General features: G+C 42.6%; 1 protein-coding gene across 5 annotated transcripts in view; it reads left to right on the top strand.

The window, feature by feature from the left end:
• The window catches only part of ESR1 (estrogen receptor 1), a 412,487-nt gene that overhangs the window by 89,995 nt on the left and 299,145 nt on the right, over positions 1 to 23,347 (top strand). The window contains exon 1 of one of the 5 annotated variants that reach the window (XM_004753573.3): positions 20,266 to 20,791. The exons of 3 other annotated variants lie outside the window; for them this stretch is intronic. The gene's annotated coding sequence lies outside the window, so the exon portion shown is untranslated. Of the gene's footprint in view, positions 1 to 20,265; positions 20,792 to 21,998; positions 22,214 to 23,347 lie in introns of those variants that run through there. One more of the 5 variants, XM_004753575.3, reaches the window with a different exon arrangement.

The raw sequence follows: 23,347 nt of genomic DNA, 5'->3' as shown, positions 1-23,347 counted from the left end.
GAAGACAGAAGTCCAACCCACTGAGCCACTCAGGTGCCCCCACTTCTCACTTCTTATTTTTCCTCCTAGGTTTCATTATTTAATCCAGCGGTACTCCACTGGCAGCATGTTAAAATGACTCTGATACTGAAAAAAAATACCTGTAGTGAACTCCCCCAAGATTCTGATTTCATTGGTATGGCCTGAGCACCACATATATTCGGTAAAAGCTCCTCTTGTGATTTTAACATGTCGCCAGGATTGAAAGCCACTGGACGATTGGGTTTCTCTGGACTTTCAAAAAGGTGAGGCCCAGCCTTGGGCAGAATTCAGGTGATGGGTTAGACTTATGTTCTAGGTTGCTTTCATGGGTTGTTAATGTCAGTCCACTCAACATGTCCCAGGAAAGCATTTGGGGTGACCCACAGTCAGCTTGCTGATCTCTCTAGTCCTGATAGTAGTATTTTTTTTTTAAAGATTTTATTTATTTATTTGACAGAGAGAGATTACAAGTAGGCAGAGAGGCAGGCAGAGAGAGAGAGAGGAGAAAGCAGGCTCCCTGCCGAGCAGAGAGCCCGATGCGGGACTCGATCCCAGGACCCTGAGATCATGAACTGAGCCGAAGGCAGCGGCTTAACCCACTGAGCCACCCAGGCGCCCCCCTGATAGTATTTTTGATAATTTGTCCGTGTAATCATAGTATGGAAATTTCCAGCCAGACATTGTCTCTTTATTTTTCATGTTTCTTAATCAAAATCTAAGTTATTAAATATAAGTGGCTTGTAAGTCATTGTTGTAGGGTGTAAATACTAGCAAAACTAAATCTTTTTTTTTTTTAAATTTTAAAACTCTACCTTTCTTTCCCAAAGTTCTTTTAAAGTACAGTTTTAGAAGTAGAGGAATCCTTGAAAATTATTCTAATACGATGCTTTAATCTTATGGAGGAGACCCTGAGGGTCCATGAGATGTAGTAATTTATGTGAGTGTGCCCAGGGAGGAAAGGACAGACCAGGATCATCTTATGCTGATACCCACCCCAGAGAGCTCGCTCTCCTGCAATCCTGCCTCTCCTGTTTCCATTCTTTCCTTTATGTTTCCATCTATTTGCAACAAGTATTTGCTAACTGCTCCGCACCCAAATTGGGTACCAGACAGGACACAATGACTCCAAGTTTTCATTTAGTGGAGCAGAATAAGATATCTTTCTAATAAGCAGTGACAAATATTTGTTAAAAAAGTACTGTGCAAAAGACACATTTTCAGGATAGGATATATTTTCCAAATTACATTCTGGGTGGAAACAGCAGAGCTCTTAAGAGTAGCTGGTATAATGGATCTTATTGTAGCTCTGCTTTTTTTTGTAGGAGAGTAAGAAGCAGAGGTAAGTGGTACTAAAGAGATAATAACAAATTCTTTTTTACATAAGGTTTTATTTATTTATTTATTTATTTGACAGAAAGAGAGAGAGCGCGTGAGAGAGGGAACACAAGGAAGGGGAGTGGGAGAGGGAGAAGCAGACTCCCCACTGAGCAGGGAGCCCGATGCGGGGCTCCATTCCAGGACCCCGGGATCATGACATGAGCTGAAGGCAGGTGCTTAATGACTGAACCACCCAGGTGTCTCCTTAATAACTAAAATTCTGAAAGATGAGAAACATTTGAGCAAAGTTCTTTGTTAGCTGTAATAAGCTATGGAAATGTACATTATAGTCATGGAAATCATGGAATTATGAAAAGTTCGGAGCTTGGATTGTTGGGCTCAAATCTTTCGTTTTAAAAATGAGGACTTCCATGTATGCTGACGAAAGGTCAACCAACAAACACTGGGATCTAGAACTTAGATCTGATTCTGCATCCTTCTTTTTTGGGATATTAAAAATAAAAGGAAGAGGTTTATCAGGCTGTTACCACTCAGGCTGTTTTCTTTTTATTTGTGAAAGTCCTGTAAGTTCATGTGGAAAATACTAAAAACCACAACAAGGCAAACATACCAGGTATTTTTAGAATCTGGTTTCTTCCTTCCTTTCTTTATTTCTTTTTTTTTCTTTTTTTTTAAAGATTTTATTTATTTGACGGACAGATCACAAGTAGGCAGAGAGGCAGGCAGAGAGAGAGGGGGAAGCAGGCTCCCTGCTGAGCAGAGAACCTGATGTGGGGCTCCATCCCAAGACCCTGGGATCATGACCTGAGCTGAAGGCAGAGGCTTTAACCCACGGAGCCACTCAGGCGCCCCAGATTAGTTCTTTAAGATAAGTAATTTTGGAAGTACAAATACGTGTAAGACTCCTGGTAAGTACTTCCATCTTCCCTCCAGAAATGTGTGTGTGAGGTACTCATTTATCTGCGCCCTCTTGTCCTGGCTGCATTCCATATATCCAACTACCCTGATGTTAGGGCTCCCCTCCAGGAACCTAATCACTTAAACACAAGAAGTGTATGTGTGAACCAACAAAGTTCGGAGCAAATGTGGAAAGACATTAAGGGTAAATCTAAGTCAACTAAAGTATTAAGCACACCTCCATCCCCCACCTTGTCCATGAGGACTTCCATGTATGCTGCCTTACCTCCACTCACTCAAATTTGAAATTGAAATTAACCTTATTTTATATGACAGCTGAGGTTCAAGAGCTAGTGGTGTTTATGTGAGTTTCATTGTAGCACAGGTGGGCTTCCCCGCTCCAGCCTCCTGGCCTTCATGTCACCCAGCAGCTGCCTGAGGCCACTGCCACAACTTGTGTGGCAGCTTGTGCTGGGCTATGGGGGCAAGTGGTGGCTGTCCTCCAGCTCTGATCTGCTCCCCAAACCAAACACCTTTGCTGTGTGTGCCGGGTAGAAGGGCCACGCCCTTGAGGCACTTCTCCCTGTGCTGGGGAGATGCAAGTGTTCTGGCTGGAAAAGGATGGGCAATTTGTTGCCAGGAGCCAGGCTTTCAAGTATTATGGGTCTGTGCAGGAAAAAACAGGCAGAGGAAACCCTCTAGTGGCTGTAGGAATCCCATAAGCCATGGGTATAGACAGTAACCCACTTGAGTTGATTCCAAGGTCATCTAACAGAAAAGAGGGGTCAGAAATTCTGCATGTGTCCCTTTAGAAAATAATTTCAGTTTTCACAGAAGTTATATATGCATGTGTGTGTGTATTTAAAGGAACTTTTAGGGGCACCTGGGTGGCTCAGTGGGTTAGAGCCTCTGCCTTCGGCTCAGGTCATGATCCCAGGATCCTGGGATCGAGTCCCGAATTGATTGGGCTCTCTGCTCAGCAGGGAGCCTGCTTCCTCCTCTCTCTCTGCCTGCCTCTCTGCCTACTTCTGATCTCTGTCTGTCAAATAAATAAATAAAATATTAAAAAAAAATAAAGGCACTTTTAATTTTAGAGCAGCGTTAGATTTATAGCAACACTGTGAAGATGGAGAGCTTTGCAATATCCTCCACACCCGGTTTCCACTCCTAGCGAGATGTTGTGTTAGAACTGTGTCTTTATTGCAAGTGGGGAACCAATACTGATCCATTATGGCTAACAAAAGCCCACATTTTATAACAATTTCCTTATTTTTTACCCAATGTCCTCTCTAGTCTAGTATCCAGAATGCCGTATGACAATTTGTTATGTTTCCTGGCTGTGACCGTTTGTCAGACTTCCCTTGTTTTTAATGACCTTGACAGTTTTGAGGAGCACTGGCAGGTGTTTTGTAGCATGTACTTCAGTTGGTATTTGTCTGATGTTTTTCTCGTGCTTAGATGGGGATTATGGCTTTTTTGGGAGGAAGACGGCAGAGGTCAAATGACATTCTCATTACATCATATCAAAGATATATATTATCAGCTTGATTTATTTATTTGTTTTTAAAAAAATATTTTATTTTTACTTATTTATTTGAGAGAGAGAGTATGAGAGGGGAAAGGTCAGAAGGAGAAGCAGGCTCCCCACTGAGCAGGGAGCCCGAAGCGGGGCTTGATCCCTGGGCCCTGGGATCATGACCTGAGCCGAAGGCAGACGCTTAACCACTGAGCCACCCAGGTGCCCCAGTTTACCACTTTTTTATATCAATATAGATTCATGAATATTTATTTTATACTTTGTGTTGTCATGTCATACTCCTTAATTTTGTTGCTCACATTGTCCCAGCTTTGAGAAAACATATATATTTTAAAATATAAAAACACTCTATCAGGGGCACCTGGGTGGCTCAGTGGGTTAAGCCTCTGCCTTCAGCTCAGGTCATGATCCCAGGGTTCTGGGATCAAGTCCTGTGTTGTCCTCCTCAGTGGGGAGTCTATTTCTCCCTCTCCCTCTGCCTGCCACTCCTTCTGCTCATGTGCTCTCTCTCTCTGTCAAATAAATAAATAAAATTGTAATAAAAGTAAAAATAAAACACTCATCAAAGAACTCTGTCAACTTGAGTAACAGGAGAAAATGCTTTTTGTTTTCCTTAATTGGTCTCATTTATACTATTCTTCCATCAAAGAAATTATGATTGCCTGTAATCTAAAAATTAGTGTTTATTTCCTCATGTGCTAAGATCAGAGAATGAGTGACAAGATTTCAAGGTTGAGTCAGGCCAATGCGTGACTCAGTGCTGTAAGACATAACTTTCTCAGTCCTAAGTCTGCTGCTGGTCTGTTGCTCCTGGGTTGGAGATGGACCCCTTGCCATGGTTCTTTTGAGCTACATGGTATAGTCACTATGGCCACTGTCACTTCCCTTATTGGTTTCTAGTTTCTGAAACTTTTTAAGGTTCTTTCAAGAATTTCTTTTTAACATATTATCTTCCCACCAAAAAGCTTTTGCATATACTAGTTTCCCTTTCTAGAATTTTCCTTCATTGGGTGCCTGGGTGAACCATTTGGATGGGTGTCTGTCTTTGGCTCAGGTCATGATCCCAGAACCCTGGGATGGAGCCCCACGTCAGACTCCCTGCTCAGTGGGGAGCCTGCTTCTCCCTCTCCCTCTTCCTCCAATCCCCCGACTTGTGCTTTTCCTCTCATTCACCTTTTCTCTAATGAATGGATAAAATCTTTTAAAAAAAAAAGTTCCCTCTGAGTGCCCTTCATCTCAAACCTATGATTTTCACGCTTCAGTAACATTTATTAATTGACTCACGCATTTGTGGCAAATCTGAAATTTGTAGGACAGGTTGTCAGGCTGGAAACTCAGGCAGGAGTTCATGCTGCAGTCTTTAGGCTGAATTTCTTCTTCTCTAGGAAACCTCAGTGTTTGCTATGAAGGCCTTCCGCTGATAGGATGAGGCCCAACCACATTATGGAAGGCAACTTAAAGTCAACTGATGGTAGAGGTTAACATTATCAGCAGAATATCTTCACAGAAACACCTAGTCTAGTGTTTGACTGAATAGCTGAATACTACAGGCTTGCCAAGTTAACATGTCAAATCAACCATTACAATGACCAGGATAGAAACATGTTATGAGGCAGAAAACATCATAATGACAGGGCAGTGGGACATGGGAATGGAGAGGGGACATGGGGGAGCACTTGACTTGGAATGGTCATGGGGAGATGACATTGGAACTGAGATATGGAAAAGAATCAGCTATGCCAATGGGCTATTGCATTTCTACCCATTCCCAGATGGTATGGATGCAGCGGCTTGGGGCCATACTTTGAGAAACATGGCGGCTTAAGGGTACGCTTCTTTAATTATACAATTGATATTGGGACAGCCCCTTAACATCTCAGAGTGATCATGTTCCTCAATATCCCTATCTCCCATACCCTGAGAAGCTGAGACTTTTGTTGAGAAGGTAAAAATCTCAGAAGGGCAACTTTGGAAGATCCTCAGAAAGAGTGAAGCTAGAGGGCTGTTTCAGGGAAGGATGAGGCTTCCTGGAAAGTGACAGTAGACACGGATTTCGTCCATTGGTAAGGAGTGCGGTCTATGCACAGCGAAGCGGTCACGGGCTGTACCCCGTGACGGACCTGTGGAAAGAAGACTTGCCAGGATGGTATGATTTAAGTACTCTGTTGTCAAATGATGTCCGTGTGCTTTGTGCAAAGCGGTTATTCCCTTATGATGTCCTTTTTGTGGGAGGAAAATCTTGGTGCAGGAAGGATTACAGAGAATCCAGGAGGGGACAGAGGGACGTTCAAGCCTTTGTGAACCTTACCCTCTGCGCCGCGAGTGGGCAGTACTGGGAAGACTGTGGCCGGTTGACCTGTCTAGCACTCACAAGCCTGTTGTCCTGGCTTCTCCTGGCGCCGTGCTCACAGTAATCCTGATTTGACAGAATTTTAAAGTTAGAGGGCTGCTTCCTTGTAACAGCTGCTGCAGAAGTGGCTGCTCGTGGTCTGTTTCCTGAGAGAATTTTCCTGATTCTGGTGGAGCCAGGACCAACCCACAAAGTCAGATGTTCTTCACAAGCCCTGCGTGCCTGACTCTCCCGTCCACCATCCAGTAGGAGGCTGCCTTTTCTGCCCTTGATCCAATTCCCGGCACGCTGCAGGGCAGGGAGCTGTGCTGAGGAGGGACTGACTTGGGAGTGGACCTGCCGGGGCCTGGTGTTCTGGGAACTGAATATACCCTTTCTTCATTTCATCTTTGCTGGACTTGATTTAGGGAGCAGTTAATGAAAAAACATGCCCCATTTCCCCCTAAGTTTTGTGTTTTTAAACACCACCACCAACAAACAACCATTTATACATACAAATGTTGCTTAAGGAGACATTTGGCTTTATACAAGGGTCAAAACCTCTTCATACAAGGGTATACACGAAACCTCTTGGAGGGCCTTTTGTTGACTAATTTAAAAAATCTAGAGTTCGACAAATGAAGAATTATGGAGGCATTTTATTCTGGTGGGCATTAGTGCGTCCTTGAAAAGAAAGAACAGGTATGTTGACTTCCTTGGCTTCACAAATTTCACTCCAACTGGTCTCAACCACCAGTTACGGAATCCATTTGTTCTATTTATTGAAGGCGGTAGGGGGAAGGGGGTGTGAGAGGCCTGGATTCCTTGAAGGAACATAAATGTGACCATTATGCCGAAAAGCAGGTCTCGTGGAATATAAGAAGGGAGTATTCACTGTGCCTTTAAATTTCTGTTCTGTGGGGCTGGTTGTTTCCCTGGATGAAATGCAAAGCAAATCTCAAGACTTTCTGGTCACTTCCAAGTAATAAAGGACCTCTAGTCACTAATTAACATAACCAGTCCAATGTAAATATCAAACCATGTGAGTTTCATTTACTGTCACATCTCCTCCCCTTCCCCCGTTCAGGCCTCAAACAAGCTTGCTGCCTGCAGCAGCTGAAAGGGCAGTTGGCTTCTTTTTCCTTCTCTCACATTTGTTTCTCTTTGTGCATCTTGCCAGCTAAACGTTTCATTCCTGCGGGGTTAGAATGGCGGGTCCAGCTCAGAGGACAGGGGGATGAAACACGGTGAGGTGGTGTCATGCTTTCTAGGTCTGGCACGTGTTAGGAACTTACTCGTGGGCGCTTTGGCTATACCCCCTGTACCCCAGCTCTGGGCATCTTTCACTCGTGGATCCGTGCACGGGTGATATCACATCCTCTGGCTGGTTATGGATGGTCCCTCCTCAGCCTCGGAATCGGCAAGGCACCTTCCGTCTCCTTCGGGCTGCCCCCTTAGGCTGAATCCAGATCGAACCTGCGTTAGTTCTTTCTGGCCGTGGCCATCATCAGCTCCATCCTTTGCTTCCACCAACTTGTGAGCATAGAGCAATCCCAGCACAGCCAGCCCTCCTGCTTGCTGTCAGAGTAGCGGGCCAGGTTGTTTCTTGAGATTTCCAGGTGGATCAGTGTGTCTGCCTGTTCTCAGCAGACACTTACCAAGTTTTCCCAGGAGTTGTATTGAGGCCGCCTTTCCAGGGCTTGCAGTGAACATGGGCATGGCCTACCTCTTCCATCCCAGGTGGAGGGGACAGACAGCAAACAGCTTTCTCCGAAAATCCTCTAATTCTCCAACTCCTGATCCTTATATACTCTTGATGTGTGAGAGGAGAGTGAAACCCCCCATGCTACCCTTTGCTTCACCCCCTGCCCCCCAAATACCGTGTGGTGGCCTTTGATGTTACTTTGATTGTGCCATATACTGTTTAGGGATCTCAGCCCAACATTGCAACACAATGGCTCCATTTTAACATTCTGTTTGTATATCCATATTTGACCAAAAAACTTCTTTAACCTACTGACCATCAAAACACTTAATTCAGCTAATAAAAAGACTAAAATAATGAGGCTCGTCATTCTGCCTTCAGGAGTCTCCATTAGGTCATCCTGAAATGATTCCCGAACTTAGTCTTCACCTTCAAAGAGTTTATAATATTATGTAGCAAATTAACCTTATAACCTAAATAAAAGACTATATAAAGTAAATGTCATGATATTTCCCCAAAATACCTACGTAGGCAGTAAATGCTCTTAATGGTTGTGAGGATTTCGTGGTGATGGAGTAGAATGGTTGCATCCAGTCATCAGTAGAGAAAGCACCTCCAAGCTAGCAGGCCTGCTCTTGGGTGTATGGGGTTAGGAGCCATCAGAGCCATTCTATTCATATGTCTTGACTTTGTCAATGTGGGGTGAATCTGTGGCCACTGGGCCACGTCATTACAGAGTTCCCAGGGATTGTTAGGAGAAGCCCATGCCGTGAAGGGAGTTGGGACTCAAGAGTTTTAGGGGAGACTCAGTATAACTACCAGAAAGAGCCTATTTTGGCAGGGCTGGGACACTTGGACCTATGCGGGTTTCAGGGCACCTGCTGATCAGAACATGTATTTCCTGTCTATACTTCTTGAGGAATGGATATCACTCACTATTTCAGATAGTAATAAACACCTGTAAGTGCGATATGATTCAGAACAACAGGCAAAGTGTCACAGAAACCCTTTATCTACATGAAGCCAAATAAGAAATATGGGTAATTTCATTCATTTTTTCATTCATTCATCTGTCCATTTTTTCATTCATTCATTCATTTATTCATTCTCTTTCCATATATTTACTGAGTACGAATATGTGCCAGGCAATATGATAAGGGCCCAGCAGGATCCCAAAGGAGCACAACACTACAACAATGCATGTGTTTCAAAGTGACAGGTCCTGTAGTAGTAGATTGCTTACCTACCCACTCCTCATGGAGGATTATATCTGCTTATTCAAGTGGTTCATCTTAGATCTATGTACTTACAATGTAAAAACACATTTTAAAAAATATTAGGGGAAGAGGATATTATCTTTAATGATAGGCTATTTAATTTTCTCTTAATGGATTTCTAAAAATCTGACATGGAGTATATTTAATTGTGGAAAGGAGTCTCAATATAAAACCTCTGTGATGTTTATTCTACAGATCAGAAAACTTAAACGTACAGGACATCTGGGCTTCCTTCTAATATAAAAACAACTTATTTGGATTTTTTTGTAAACAATGAAAATTAATCATAAATATAAAACCTCTTCTTTCCATGAAAAAGACATTGAAGGTCACTATTATTGTCTTCCTATCTCTTATTAGAGCCCAGTCTCCAAATCTAGTGGTCGTATTTATTAATATGTTATAAATGGAAAGACTAAAAGATATAACTAAGGAAAATTGGGTGGTTTGTGGTTTCAACTTTACCGAGAACTTTGTGCGTAGAGGGATTCTAAATTCCATTTGCCATTTGAGTGCCAAGCATTTTCATTGTATATTAAAACATCTTTACTCCTCATATTGACGGTCTGCTTCAAAATATTTTTTATTTTTATGGAAGCCTGTCATCCTGAGATGACAACCTCAGATCTGTCAACAATCTCCAACTTATTTACAGAGGTTTCAAATTCAACGATGGATAGTTACCTGCGCTGTACAATGCCTCAGTGGGAGCAATGGGAGGTGGTTTGCTGTGGGTCTGAAAACATTGTAAAAGAGTAAGAACTGGCATTTCAACAATTCATTCCAAAAACACACTGGTTTCATAAGTGAGTTTCTGTTTTTCAAGTTTACATAGCTTGTTTCTGGTGTTAATGTTCTACTCCACACCTAAGGTGCCACTATGCATGGTTATTTTTTATCCTCAGGGAAACAGTCGTGATTTGTACTGAATTTCAATGATGTTGTGTTAAGCAAACTGTCATTTTGGAAGCAGTAAGCAGCCCTTCAACAACAGCTCTTTATTTCATCTGAAACCTTTGGGCCACACAGCTCTGACCTTTATCACACTTTCCATTACCTTTAATGCATTATTAGCTTGTGCTTCTGGGGCCCCAGTCATTGTTAACTATTGGAAAAATAATGGTGAAAATGAACAAGTAGAACATGCCTTTCCTCTGTCATTGCTTTTAATCTTTGTGACAACATTTTGAGGTAGGAATTATCCCAACTTTATGGATCGTAGACTTTAATTGGTTCAAATTCACCCAACCTGCAGGTGGTAAAGATAGCATTCATACTAAAACATGTGAAAAGAGATCCAGCCTCACTGATTGTTAGAAAGTGCAAGTTGAAACTGCATGGAGATACTATTTTGAGAAAGATCAAAAAGTTCAAAGATCCGCTATATTTGTGAGGGCGTGCAGGTCCAAACTGTGTAGCCTCTAGAGAGGGTGTTTGGGCAGATATTGTACATATTGACATCCGTGAGGATTGACTAATTGTAGAATTGTTGATCATGGAAAAAGACTGGGGCAAACTTAATTGCCATTAATGGGGAGCTGGTAAAATAAATTATGTTTCTTCCATGCACTAGAATACCATGCATTCATAAAAAAGAGGAGGATGTGTATGTGTATGTAACAAAATAGAAAGGTGTCCAAGATATATTATTAAAGAAAACATGGGATGCCTGGGTAGTTCAGTCAGCTAAGCATCTGCCTTTGGCTCAGGTCATGATTCTAGAGTCCTGGGTTCAAGCCCTGTGTTGGGCTCCTTTCTCAGCAGGAAGCCTGCTTCTCTGTCTCCCACTCTCCATGCCTGTGTTCCCTCCCTCACCGTGTCTCCCTCTGTCAAATAAACAAATAAATAAAATCTTAAAAAACAAAACAAAAACAAAAGCCATGACACAAAACAGGATATATGCTACTATTTGTTTTTTTTCTTTAAAGAATGTAGAAGTGTGTGTGTGTGTGTTTTCTTCTTCTTCTTTTTTTTTTTGATATTTTAAATTTTATTTTTTATTTATTTTCAGCATAACAGTATTCATTATTTTTGCACCACACCCAGTGCTCCATGCAATCCGTGCCCTCTCTAATTCCCAACATCTGGTTCCCCCAACCTCCCACCCCCTGCCCCTTCAAAACCCTCAGATTGTTCTTCAGAGTCCATAGTCTCTCATGGTTCACCTCCCCTTCCAATTTCCCTCAACTCCCTTCTCCTCTCATCTCCCCTTGTCCTCCATGCTATTTGTTATGCTCCACAAATAAGTGAAACCATATGATAATTGACTCTCTCTGCTTGACTTACTTCACTCAGCATAATCTCTTCTAGTCCTGTCCATGTTGCTACAAAAGTTGGGTATTCGTCCTTTCTGATGGAGGCATAATACTCGATAGTGTATATCTGCATGAACCATCTCTGGAAGGAAACTTCTAAAAACTGTTAACATTCAGAGTGCCTGGGTGGTTCAGTTGATTAAGCATCTGACTTTTTTTGATTTCAGCTTAGGTCATGATCTCAGGTATGTGAGATCGAGCCCTGCACTGGGTCTGTGCTGTGCATGGAGCCTGGTTGAGATTCTCTCCCCCTCTTTCCTTTTACCACTCCCCCCTCTAATCAAAAGAAAAGAAAACAAAACTGTTAACATCCTTTGCCTCCAAAGGGGAAATTGGTGAGTGGCATGCAGAGGTGAGAAGAAATCTTCTCAAGATGTCTTTAAAAATAACTTTGGCCGTTTACAACAGAAACCACATTTTATGCTTAAAATGTCAAACTGAAGTAATATCTGTGAAGCAAAGGAGAGATGCTCAGTTAACAGCCACCCAGATTTACCTGAGGCCTCTGGTGAGCTTTAGATCAGTAAAGAAATCAACTCTCGTTTTTGGGATGTTTTGGTTGTCATCCTATCGATCTGATCAAAGTCACCAAAATTGGTGGTCTTGTTCATACTGCTCTAGCTGGGAGGGAACAGAAATAATCCTCACCACCAACTCAGCTAACAGAGAGGTTGAGACAATCTGGTTTCCTTTGCCAACGTCTTTGAGACAATCTGGTTTTCCTTTGCTAATGTTCATCATCTGTCTCCCTAACCTGTATTAGGTTGGGGAGACAGATGATGAAACCCAGGGTCATACACACAAGGCAGTCAAGGCCACTATGAGCGAGGCTCCCACGTGGTTCAGGCTGAGACTCATGAAGTTCCAGTTCAGAGTTTCTATGCAAATTCCTTTAAATGATGTGGAGAGTATAAAACCAAGGTTGTACGAGCTCCCGACCACTCAACAAACACTAGATTACCCAAAACAGGAAGTGGGTCTGTCTGGGAGCAGAGATGGCAGACCCTGTTAAGTACATGATAGTGAAGGGTGAATTTGGGTTGATTGGGAAACATTCACTACAAGGAATGCAGCATTTACTTTCAAGAATAAGCATGTCCAGATTCATGAGCAAAACTGTATTTAGTTCCATCATTCTTATGCCGGCTCTGGAAAAGATACATTATCACATCAAGAAGAGTCCGAGATCCCATTTTTCATGAAAAGAAAAGCCTGTGGGAAAGGGACTGTCAGGCTTAATCTTTTGAGACATCTGAACACACATCAGATGTGTGTTCAGATGTGTTCTAGATGAACAGGCATCTAGAACACACTTTTATTACTTTTGTGTTCCTCCATCTCTAGCATCACGATGCGGGGAGGGGTGAGATCCTAGGTATTTGGAATGGTCTCACCTTCAGTTGCCCTTTGGGAAAATGGTGAGTCTCTCTGATTGGACTGCTCTGCAGCATACCCATCAGAGCCCTAACGTGGCCCCGGCACTGGTTGTGTTGTTTATATTAGATGATCAATTGCTTATGCAAGAATGAAGACTGTCCCTGGGAGGAAGAGCAGGATGTCTTTACTACAGCACTCCAAGGGTTAACCGAGGGATGGTTTGCTATCGCTCCTTTCCCTTTTGAGTTTTTCAAACCTCTTGAGAAAGACTGGCACAGGACAAACTTCACATACAGATACCTCCTCCCAGGCTCTATGCATTTCTTTTCAAGCTTCCATGCTTCCACAAGTAGAGATTTTTTCGGTTTGGTAAGATTTCCTTTTTAAAAATTCAAATACCTGCATATCAGGTAAGAATAGAAATTAGTACGATCGGATGTATTTCTGCAAACTGAGCAAATGAGAGTTTTGATGGGATGGGGAGTTGGGAGGGTGAGGGAGGTGTTCATCTAGAACTTGAACTCTTGATGAACTCGTGTTCGTCTTGAACCCCACCGACATCCACGAAGGGCCCTGGGATGTTTGTGTTGAGGTCAGCGATGGGGCTGCTGAAAAGGAAGCTAAGGGAGTTGAGGACACACATGTAAGAGAGAACACATTGGCTAGGCAGACATCTTTTTAACGTTAGGATTCTGGGTCTCAGTGGGTTGACCCACATTGATTAGGGCTGGCTCGCAAACACTTCAGAGAAGAGAGAGGCTTACCAGTGGGTAAGGAAGGGTAGAGATGTATTAAGGACAAAAGATTGAGGGGAAGGGCAAGATAGAGCAAAGGAGGAAATTGCTCTTTGTACAACATTACAAACATTAACATTTGGCATAAAAGTCTATAGAATTACTCTTTTTTTGTCTTTATAGTGAAAAAAGCTACTGGCAAATTTACTGAAAATAATGTCTTTCCTCAAGAATTGGCCAAAAGTTTGCCACTAAAGTTTTCTGAATCTCTGAGTGTTTATAATGTGAGTGCCAATAATCTTTCCAGTTCTTTTAAGAGGCTGTGGTTTTTAGGAAGGCTACCACATTTTGATCATAAAGCGGTTTTCTTGACAAGTACCATAGCAAAATGGGAAGAATTTTTAAGTCTTTCAAACTGAATTCTCTTGATAATTGATCTATACCAAAACAACGAATCTTTTTGGTTAAAGGTACTATAATTTGCAAGTTTGTACAATTTAGCAGATACAAGAAGAATTTAAAGTTTTTTGTTCATTTGTTTGTTTTTTGTTTTGTTTTTAGCTAGAAAGTTTGATTCAAATGCTGTTGTCCTAAGAGTTAGATCTAAATGAACTCTTTTCTGAGGAGTAATGGATGGGAGTTGCATAACTCATTTCTTCATGTTATAAAGCAAGTTATTTCTCTGACCACTAGTCGTTTCAGTGTTTTTAACTTATTTTCTCAAATCCTTCTCCACATTTCTTTACCAGTGATTTGGGAACGTGGAAGCAGTCTTGTGTTTTCCAAAGAGCTGGGAATTTCTAAGACTCTAAGAATAGCCCACTGAGCCACAAAGTTTATGTCTTAATTTGATTTATCCTAATCATGACCCACACTAAGAGAGGAAACAAGGCAGTATTCACCTGGAGCTGCTGGGATTGGGTAGAAAGCATGATGTATCCTAACTTTGAAGGCCCAAGTACTGGTCCGGTTCCCCTAGCTATACGACCTTTTGCAAGTCTCCTATGTCTTTTTGGGTCACAGTTTCCTTGTAAATATAATGGAGAGATTGGGCTTCATAATGCATAAAGGGACCATCGACTCTAATGGCCTGATTGTTATGCGATAAGAAATCAGATTTGTTTAGGAAATAGGAATCTGCTTCCAAACTTTCCCCTAAGCTCTCGTTCTAAAGTCTAGCCATTATATCCATTCCTTTTGTGTTAAGTTATTGAGGAAGTCAGTTAACAATGCAAATGTGATATCTGGAGGGGTGTAAACATTCATTTTTCTTTTCTTTTCTTTTTTAAAAGATTTTATTTATTTATTTGACAGAGAGAGAGACCACAAGTAGGCAGAGAGACAGGCAGAGAGAGAGAGAGGGGGGGAAGCAGGCCTCCCGCTGAGCAGAGAGCCCCACATGGGGCTCGATCCCAGGACCTTGAGGACATGACCTGAGCCAAAGGCGGAGGCTTTAACCCACTGAGCCACCCAGGTGCCCCGGCATTCATTTTTTAAACAATGTTTATTGGGAGTCAACTCCACATCAGGCATTATACTAGGCAATGGACCCATGACTTGGAAAAAGAGAAGATACAGAGAAACACACAGGAAATTCCAAGAGCATGATAGGGGCTATAACTGGAGATGTTTAGGGAGCTATGCGCATTTACAGGAGAAGCACCCATTAGGAAATCCAGGAGATCAAGGAGCGCTTCCTGGTAGCTGTAGATGTCTCAAGGGAGACTTGGAGGATGGACAGGACTAAGTCTGGTGAAAGAATGGGAAGAATATTCCGGATAGGGACGCCTGGGTGGCTCAGTCAGTTAAGTGTCTGCCTTCGGCTCAGGTCATGATCCCAGCATCCTGGGATCGAGTCCCACATCGGGCTCCTTGCTTTGTGGGGAGCCTGCTTCTCCCTCTGCCTCTGCTGCCACTCTGCCTGCCTGTGCACACTCACTCTCTCTCTCTCTGGCAAATAAATAAATAAAATCTTAAAAAAAAAAAAAAAAGAAGAAGAAGATTCCCGATAGAGTCAACCACACTGTGACCATTTAGACTTAGAATCCAGAGGGTTAGAAGAACTTGAAAGGAATTTAATATGGCAGGAGCACAATACCTATGCTAAAATGGGTACAGACTCTGGAAAAATGAGAAAATGATTGAAGTTCTTTTACTGTTGAGGAAGATTACTCTTCTTGCAGAGTGGACAGTGAAAGGATAAGTTTAGAGGCACAGCTTGGGAGAGAAGAGAATGGCCTGAAAACAATAACAAGGATGAGAAAAGAGAGTAGAGCAGTCAGGGAGATGGCAGGAAAGATTTGTGATGGGTCAAATGTAGGGAGTGAAAAAAATACGTTAGGGCTGCAGACTGGATTTTTTCTGCCATGTTACACAGTTACATGAAGGCAATGCCATTTGCTGAGCTAGGAGACAGAATGTAGAGTAAGTCTGGGGAAAAAATAAGTTAATTTTGGCCAAGTTAAATCTCAAATGGCCCGTCCATAGTAGGTGTTCAATAAATGCTTATTGAACAAATGAAAATGCAAGTAAAAATGTCTAACAGGTATCTAGAATTGTGGCTTTCCTAGTCAGCAAGGAGATCTTGGGAGATATCTATTTTTAAGTCTTCCATGTACAGAGGGAACCTAAAATCCTGGGAGTGGTTGATCATCCAGGGGAAGGAGTACAGAGCAGACAGGAGGGCCGAGCGCCTGAATCTGGAGGAGTATCAGTACTTGAGTAGAGAGGCAGAGATGCTTTCGGAAGTGGCAGAGTAGGAAGGATCATTAACTAGGACTAAACACTAACCTCCTAGAGGTTAAGTTCTGTGAGGGCAGAGATATTCATTTGGCTTATATTTGGGTGGCTGCTGTGGACAGAATTGGGTCTCTTTAAAATTCATATGAGGAAGTCCTAACCTCCAAGCTTACTGTGTCTGGAATTAGGATCTTTGGAGGGTAATTAAGGTTAAATGAGGTTATAAGGGTAGAGTCCTAATCCAATAGGACTGTGGTCTTATAAGAAGAAGAGAGCACTCTGTCTGCTCTGCAAGGACACAGGGAGAAGGCAGCTGTCTGAAAGCCTGGAAGTGAGCCCTCCATAGAGTCTGATCATGCAGACTTCCAGTTTCCAGAATGGTAAGAACATACATGTCTCTTTTTAAGCCATCTAGACTACGGTATTTTGTTATGGCAGCCTGAGCTAACTAAGATAGTGTCCAACACTTAGAAATGATCCTGGTAAATAGTAAGGAATCAACATTTTAAAAATTGAGATGTATTTGACATAGCATTATATTACTGATCTATGCTTTTGAGCCAATTGAATGAATGAGTCATTCCCTGAGGTGCTCACAAGTATATAACTTCCTTGAGACAGTGTGTTTGTCATTGAAGGGGTTGGCAAAAATGATAAGCATTGACTAGCACAGAGGTCCTGGGTGCTCAGGGGGAGTGGGACGGAACCAATTATCCAGATGAGGATGGTAATAAAATAGGAAGAAAGACCTGAAAAGGTTCAACATGCACAAATCTCCTTTTTTTTTACCATTTGGTTAAGGCTGGTTCTGAAACTGGGCAAGGTTCTTGGTTGATTACTAACTGTGTGTGCAGTGTGTGTGTGTGTGCGTGCGTGCATGCACGCAAAGGCTCTCCTCCACATTAGATTGGACTGTTTGAACCAAGGTAAATTCTGGCCCAATCTGGATACTGCCCTCTATAGAGGCTATCTTAAGCCGGCAATGAGATATCTCAAGTACGTAACCGATAAAGGGAGGAAGAGGGACACAGTGTAATAATAATTGGAATAATTGGAATTCTTTTATAATTCATGGCACTTAGAGTGAAAGAGTACTTTCTGAAGTGTCTTCTGCCACATGCAGGATAAGTAAATTATATGAAAAAGATTCTAAAATACTTAAAAATTTTTTTCAAGAAAATATAAGATGAAAGTTACTAAATTCTGTTAAGCTGGAGAATTAAATCTGTGTCACACACTGATTCACAGTTCAGAGTTGCCATTCTGCCTGACAACCCCAAATTCAAACTATCTCTATCACCTCCTGGGTAGGAAGCCAGGAAATGGCCAATGAATCCCAGGGTTCATGAGACTAAGGACCTTGGGGTTTGATTCTTGGCTTTTAAGTTATTTTATTAAAAAAAATTTTTTTTAGAGTTGCAGTGGGAAGAAAAGGCTGTTTAAGAACACGTTAATGAATACTGATTCTACTTGGCTTCTTATTACCTTGTATCTGTGCAGGCTTATGTAAATTTGGTCATGTAAAAAGCCTGTTATGCTTAAAAAGGTCCAATAGATACAGTGTTAGTAAAACTCTGTGGTCTTAAAGGAGGTGACCCCAGGGAAAGGATTCCCACTGAGAGAAGGTTAGCTCTATGTTTTGATGCCTTGGCAAAACCATGTGCCCAGCACATGCCTGGTTGTGTCATTGGGTGGAAATGGGGTGTACGTGCTCCAATTTGTCCATATTCTGGGCCAGGAGGTAAAATAAATCTATGGTGATAGAAATTAGGACAGTAGTTGCCTATAGGGGTTAGGGGTTGACTAGTGCAGGGCATGAAGAGAACTTTCTGGAGTGATGGAAATACTCTGTCACCTCACTGAGATAGTTGCCACAAGGGCATACCCATTTATCTAAACTAACCAGCTATACACATTAAGATACGTGCATTTCACTGCATATAAATTTCTCATTATACAACTAAAATCTAAGTTCAGTTGAATAAAAGTCTAGGAGCTAATAAAAAACGTTTAAAGCAAAGAGACAGAATTATTTTTAAAATGAGTGAAACTTAAAAGAAAATTCTTCATTTTTCTTTTACTTTGGAGGAAATGGATGATGTCAAATAAATGCACAAGACAAGATCCCAAACAGAGCATTTTAATTTTTTTTCTTACAGAGAGAAAGCACATGTGTGCCGCAGGAGTAGAGGGGGAAGGGCAGAAGGAGAGGGAGAGAGAGAATCCTAAGCAGGCTCCACATACAGCATGGAACCCAACATAGGGCTCGATCTCATGACCCTGAGATCATGACCTGAGCTGAAATCAAGAGACAGATGCTTAACTGACTGAGCCACCCTGTGCACCCCCAAACAGAATTTTTTTTAAAGATTTTATTTTATTTATTTGACAGACAGAGATTACAAGTAGGCAGAGAAGCAGACAGAGAGAGTGGAAGGGAAGCAGGTTCCCTGCCGAGCAGAGAGCCCGGTGCGGGGTTCAATCCCAGGACCCTGGGATCATGACCTGAGCAGAAGGCAGAGGCTTTAACCCACTGAGCCACCCAGGCGCCCCCAAATAGAATTTTTAATGAAAGTAAAGATCAGTTTGGACACAACTGGATCTTCATGTTTTGAAGTGAAGGAACCATCTCTAGTACCATAGGCTGTTTTGGAAATAATTCCACATTTATTCCTTCCATGTTTCTGTTGGAGGAATAATGTTTTTGTAAATGTAAAAAGCTTTTAATGGAGCTAGAGAAGAAGCTATGTTTGGTCATAGTATTATCTGGTTACAAACTAAAAATTCAGAACTCTCTTGTGAGTCCTGCTGCCAAGAATTGCAGGCTTAATCTTCAGGATTGTATGAATTTGAATTTTGACTTTATGGCCTCAGTTGCTATGAGGATACAAAGATAATCCTTTAGCAAAAACACTTTTGAAAATGGTAGAATGTTACATGGAAAGTTGGATTTTAGCGATAGTTATCAGATAGATGGGATCCTATTTTCTTGTTCTAAGTATCTGGCTTAATAAATTAGCCAATATTTGATGACCTGATATGACCAGGCACAGTCAGCAAGTTCCCAAATAACTCTACGCAAGCTTGTTCTCAAGGTGCTTCTGAGCAGGACAAGGGGATTAAAAAAATAAATTAATAACTCATTCAAGGAAGAATGTAATAAATGCATAGAATATCATTGATGTTCAGTGGAGAGGAAATTCCTTTTTATTTTATTTTATTTTATTTTATTTTATTTTTTTAAAGGTTTTATTTATTTATTTGACAGACGGAGATCATAAGTAGGCAGGGAAGCAGGCAGAGAGAGAGGAGGAAGCAGGCTCCCTGCTGAGTAGAGAGCCTGATGCAGGGCTCGATCCCAGGACCCTGGGATCATGACCTGGGCCAAAAGCAGAGGCTTTAACCCACTGAGCCACCCAGGTGCCCCAGGAAATTCCTTTTTAAAAAGGAATAAGGATTATGGATGTGGTGGCATTTGGGCTGGACCTTGAAAAAAGGGTGCTTGCCCTGACAAGTGAGCAAAGCAGGGGTTGTAGGCAGAGAGAATGTCATCAGGAAAGCTGTGAGTGTTTGGAACGCTGGGGTTTTGTTTGGCTGGAGCATAGGGCTAGGGGTCCCATGAGATACAGGAGGCAGGAGGAAGGCCTGAACCCCTGGGGGAGCTATGATCTGGGGAAAGGGTAGAGCCAGGTCATCAGAGGATAGATCCTAAAGCAGTAAGAACCCAGGAGCTAAAAGGCAGCAGAATTTAAGACGTAGGGAGAAGGAAGAGGCAGATAGTTCCCCGGGAGCCTCTTACAAGTCAGGTAATGAGGGCTGAAGAAGCCTGATGGAAACGTGGAGGGAGGGGGAAGGCAGCACATCTAGAAATAAGGTGAGAGAGGGAGAGAAAGCCGGCAGAGAAGTCTGAGAGATGATCTTCTGGCGGCTCTGACTGGAGGGACAGTGATGCTGTGCATAGCCCATAGTTGAGAGGAGCGTCATGTTTGTGGGAGAAAGAGTGATGACTCATAATTTGAGCCAGCCAGAAAAGCCCGGGAGATGCTGGAAAAGCGGGTCCGGAGGTGCACTCAGCGGTGGAGCTGGAGGGAGAGGCACCGGACCAACCCTTCTTCCCCTGCCAATGCCCGCGGTCATGGCCGTGGGGGGAGCAGGTGCCCTGTGACCTCGAGGAGAGGGCTGAGGGGAGAGCTGGGTGGTTTGCCGAGGAAGCGAAGGGAAACTGGCAAGCTGCAGGACGTCTTCCAGCCCCGTCCCCAAGCCTGGGAGATGAATCTGACCAGGAAGAGGGAAGAGAATGCTGGAGAGAAAGCATTCAAGAAAACTGCCTTTAGTGGACTGACCTTGCCTGCTGGTCTTGGAGTGATCAAAGTCTACTAAGATTATTATAGTCTTCTTCGTTTTTCCTGCTTTTTTCCCTTCTTCCTTCCTACACATCCACATTTTTGGACTGGCCTAGTGCATGGGTGGCCACTGTTGACCTAAGGAGGAATTAGGATTCACCACTGTCACCTACAAAGAGGTACTGTCTTTTCAATATTTGCCTTTACAGCCGATTGTGTAGGGATTGCCTCTCTGCTCCACTATTACAGTGTTTGGGGTCTTTTAAAACATGAAATTTATATTTACAATATGACAACATTAAAGTTTTTATAACTCTTTATATATATATGTATACACATATGTATACATATATATATATGTATAAAACTTCTAACTTTTTTCTCTGTACTGCTCTGGAGAGCCACTCATAGTATCTTGGTTACTGCAGAGGGTCCCAGGGCCAGAGACGGCCACTCCTGGCATTGTGATTAGAGTCATTTAATACCCAAGGCCATGACTAATGTCTGGCAACAAAGGTTCCACTAGGTGTCCCGTGTCCTGGGACCTTGGGTGAGGGCACAAAGAGAACACCTCATTATTGTGTGTCAGTACCACGGTCGGGAGAAAAGTTGAGGACCAGGTGGGTCCATCCAGGACACCACTGTGGTATGCGAGGCCCCCCCCCCCCCGTTCTCCGTGATCAATGCCAGTACACCCAGAAAGCCTAAAATCCGTTTAAAACAGAGGTACCCACCTTTGTCTTATCTTCATACCCCAGGCTTTTAATAATATATTTTTTTCTGTATGTTTACAGAAAGCAGTCAACTGAGCTATTCGTGGAAAGGTTTGTGGGTTTGGTTAACGAGGTGGAGGAGTATTACATTTCAGCTGGAAACACATCCCTAGAATGCCAAAACATTTATTCCAAAGTCTGGTTTCCTGGTGCAATCGGAGGCACGGCAATAGTGTGTCTGTTTCAGAGACTGGGGTGGGGGGGGTGGGGGGCGGTGGGGGGGCCGGGGCCAGCAAGGCATCTGGTCCAAGTGTATTCCAGAAGGCTTTTATTGTTAAATTATATTCTTCAGGAAAAACCGCCCATGTCACATTTTGTAAATTTGATATCTATACACTTTTGACTGGCATTCTATTTTAGCCATAAGCCTATGATTTACAGCAAGCCTGTTTTCCCTCTTGCTTAAGGCGGCAGCAGAAAGGATGGGGTGCTTCCCAGGCTCCGAGGATAAGGAACAAGCGGGGTTGGGGTTTTGTTTCCCCCCCAAGAAGGCTGACTCTGGCCGTGCCACTCCGCTCCCCCCCACCGCACACCGCACACCCGAGCAGACAGCAAGCTTCCCCTCACTCCCCACTGCCATTCATCCAGCTCAGCGCTGCCGCCCAGCTGCTGTGTTTGCCGGGAGGGGCTGCCCAGTGCCCTGCCTACTGGCTGCTTCCCGGATCCCTGCCATTCCACACACAAACACATCCACACACGCTCTGCCTCGCTCACACACGGAGCTACGCGCACATGCGAGCACATTCCTTCCTTCCCTCTCACTGCCTCAGCCCTTGACTTCTACAAGCCCATGGAACATTTCTGGAAAGACGCTCTTGATCCAGCAGGGTAGGATTGTTTTGATTTCTCTTTTTGTAGCTTTAGCATCTTGAGAAAGCAACTTACCTTTCTGGCCAGTGTCTGTATCCTAGCAGGGAGATGAGGATTCGCTGTTTTCAGTGGGTTTGTGTGTGTATCTCCGTTTTTTTCCCAGGACTTGGAGGATTCTTTGTGTAATTCATGTGCAATTTGGCGGGTGCTGATTTTTAAGAGCCCTATGAAGTGCTTTTGCATGTGTTTAAAAAAGACATTTGAAAATTGAAAGTGTGATTTATGGAAACGAAATCATCTGTAAAAAAATTGCTTTGGAAAGTAATGGTTGCTGGCCATAAAGAGAAATATCTGTGATTCACCTAATGTATTTTTAACCCTTTCTTTGCTTACAATCTGTGGTTATTGATGCTAAGCTCAATTTTGTCTTCATTGTAAACCAACTACATCTGCATAGTGTCCAAAAATGATCTGTTTGTTCTTGTAAGAACTAGGTGAAACATATACTTATTAGTATAAAAAATTAAAAAAAAATTACTGTTGGTAACAGCAGCCGTGGCATTTATATGTGCCATGAACATTTTGTTAGGTGCTCTGTTGGGTGTTTGGGATAGCAATTAAAGCAAAGCATTAGTGGTCATATAAGATAGTTGTATCAGACTCATTAGGCTGTTGCAAAGGAAGTTTATTAAAAAGTATAAACTCTCCAGGATTGTGGGTACACAATATATTTACCATATCCCACGTGTGTACGTACATACATATATTGTTTGTGTGTATAGGCTTAGATTTTTCATTCAGTTCAAAACTTTTTTCTATTCCTTTTTCATCTGAATATTTGATTCTGCATATCCTATTGCAGTGAACGCAGAATCGAATTGCAGAAGTAAAGAAAAGAAACGTAGCACTGCATTTCAAAATTTGTTGGTTAGAATAAGAGTGTAACAGAGGGGCCAAGGATTCAGTTAATGACCTGGGGTTACATTTGTATGGAAAGGTCATCATTCATATTAAGCTTTCTGAAGTTTTGGTTGCATAACCTGTGGAAGACACGGACACCCATGCGCGCCTAACCAAAGGTTTTTGTGAATCATCATTCACATGAGAATTCATAATGGGAGCAAGTACAGTAGTGTGGTCCAGTGCAAACAT

The sequence above is a fragment of the Mustela putorius genome, unplaced genomic scaffold, assembly GCF_011764305.1.
Source record: "Mustela putorius furo isolate JIRA1106 unplaced genomic scaffold, ASM1176430v1.1 tig00000450_pilon_pilon_pilon, whole genome shotgun sequence".
Taxonomy (NCBI): Eukaryota; Metazoa; Chordata; class Mammalia; order Carnivora; family Mustelidae; genus Mustela; species Mustela putorius.
The sequence above is the reverse complement of the archived record's forward strand: the minus strand, read 5'-3'. Positions and strand labels throughout refer to the sequence as shown.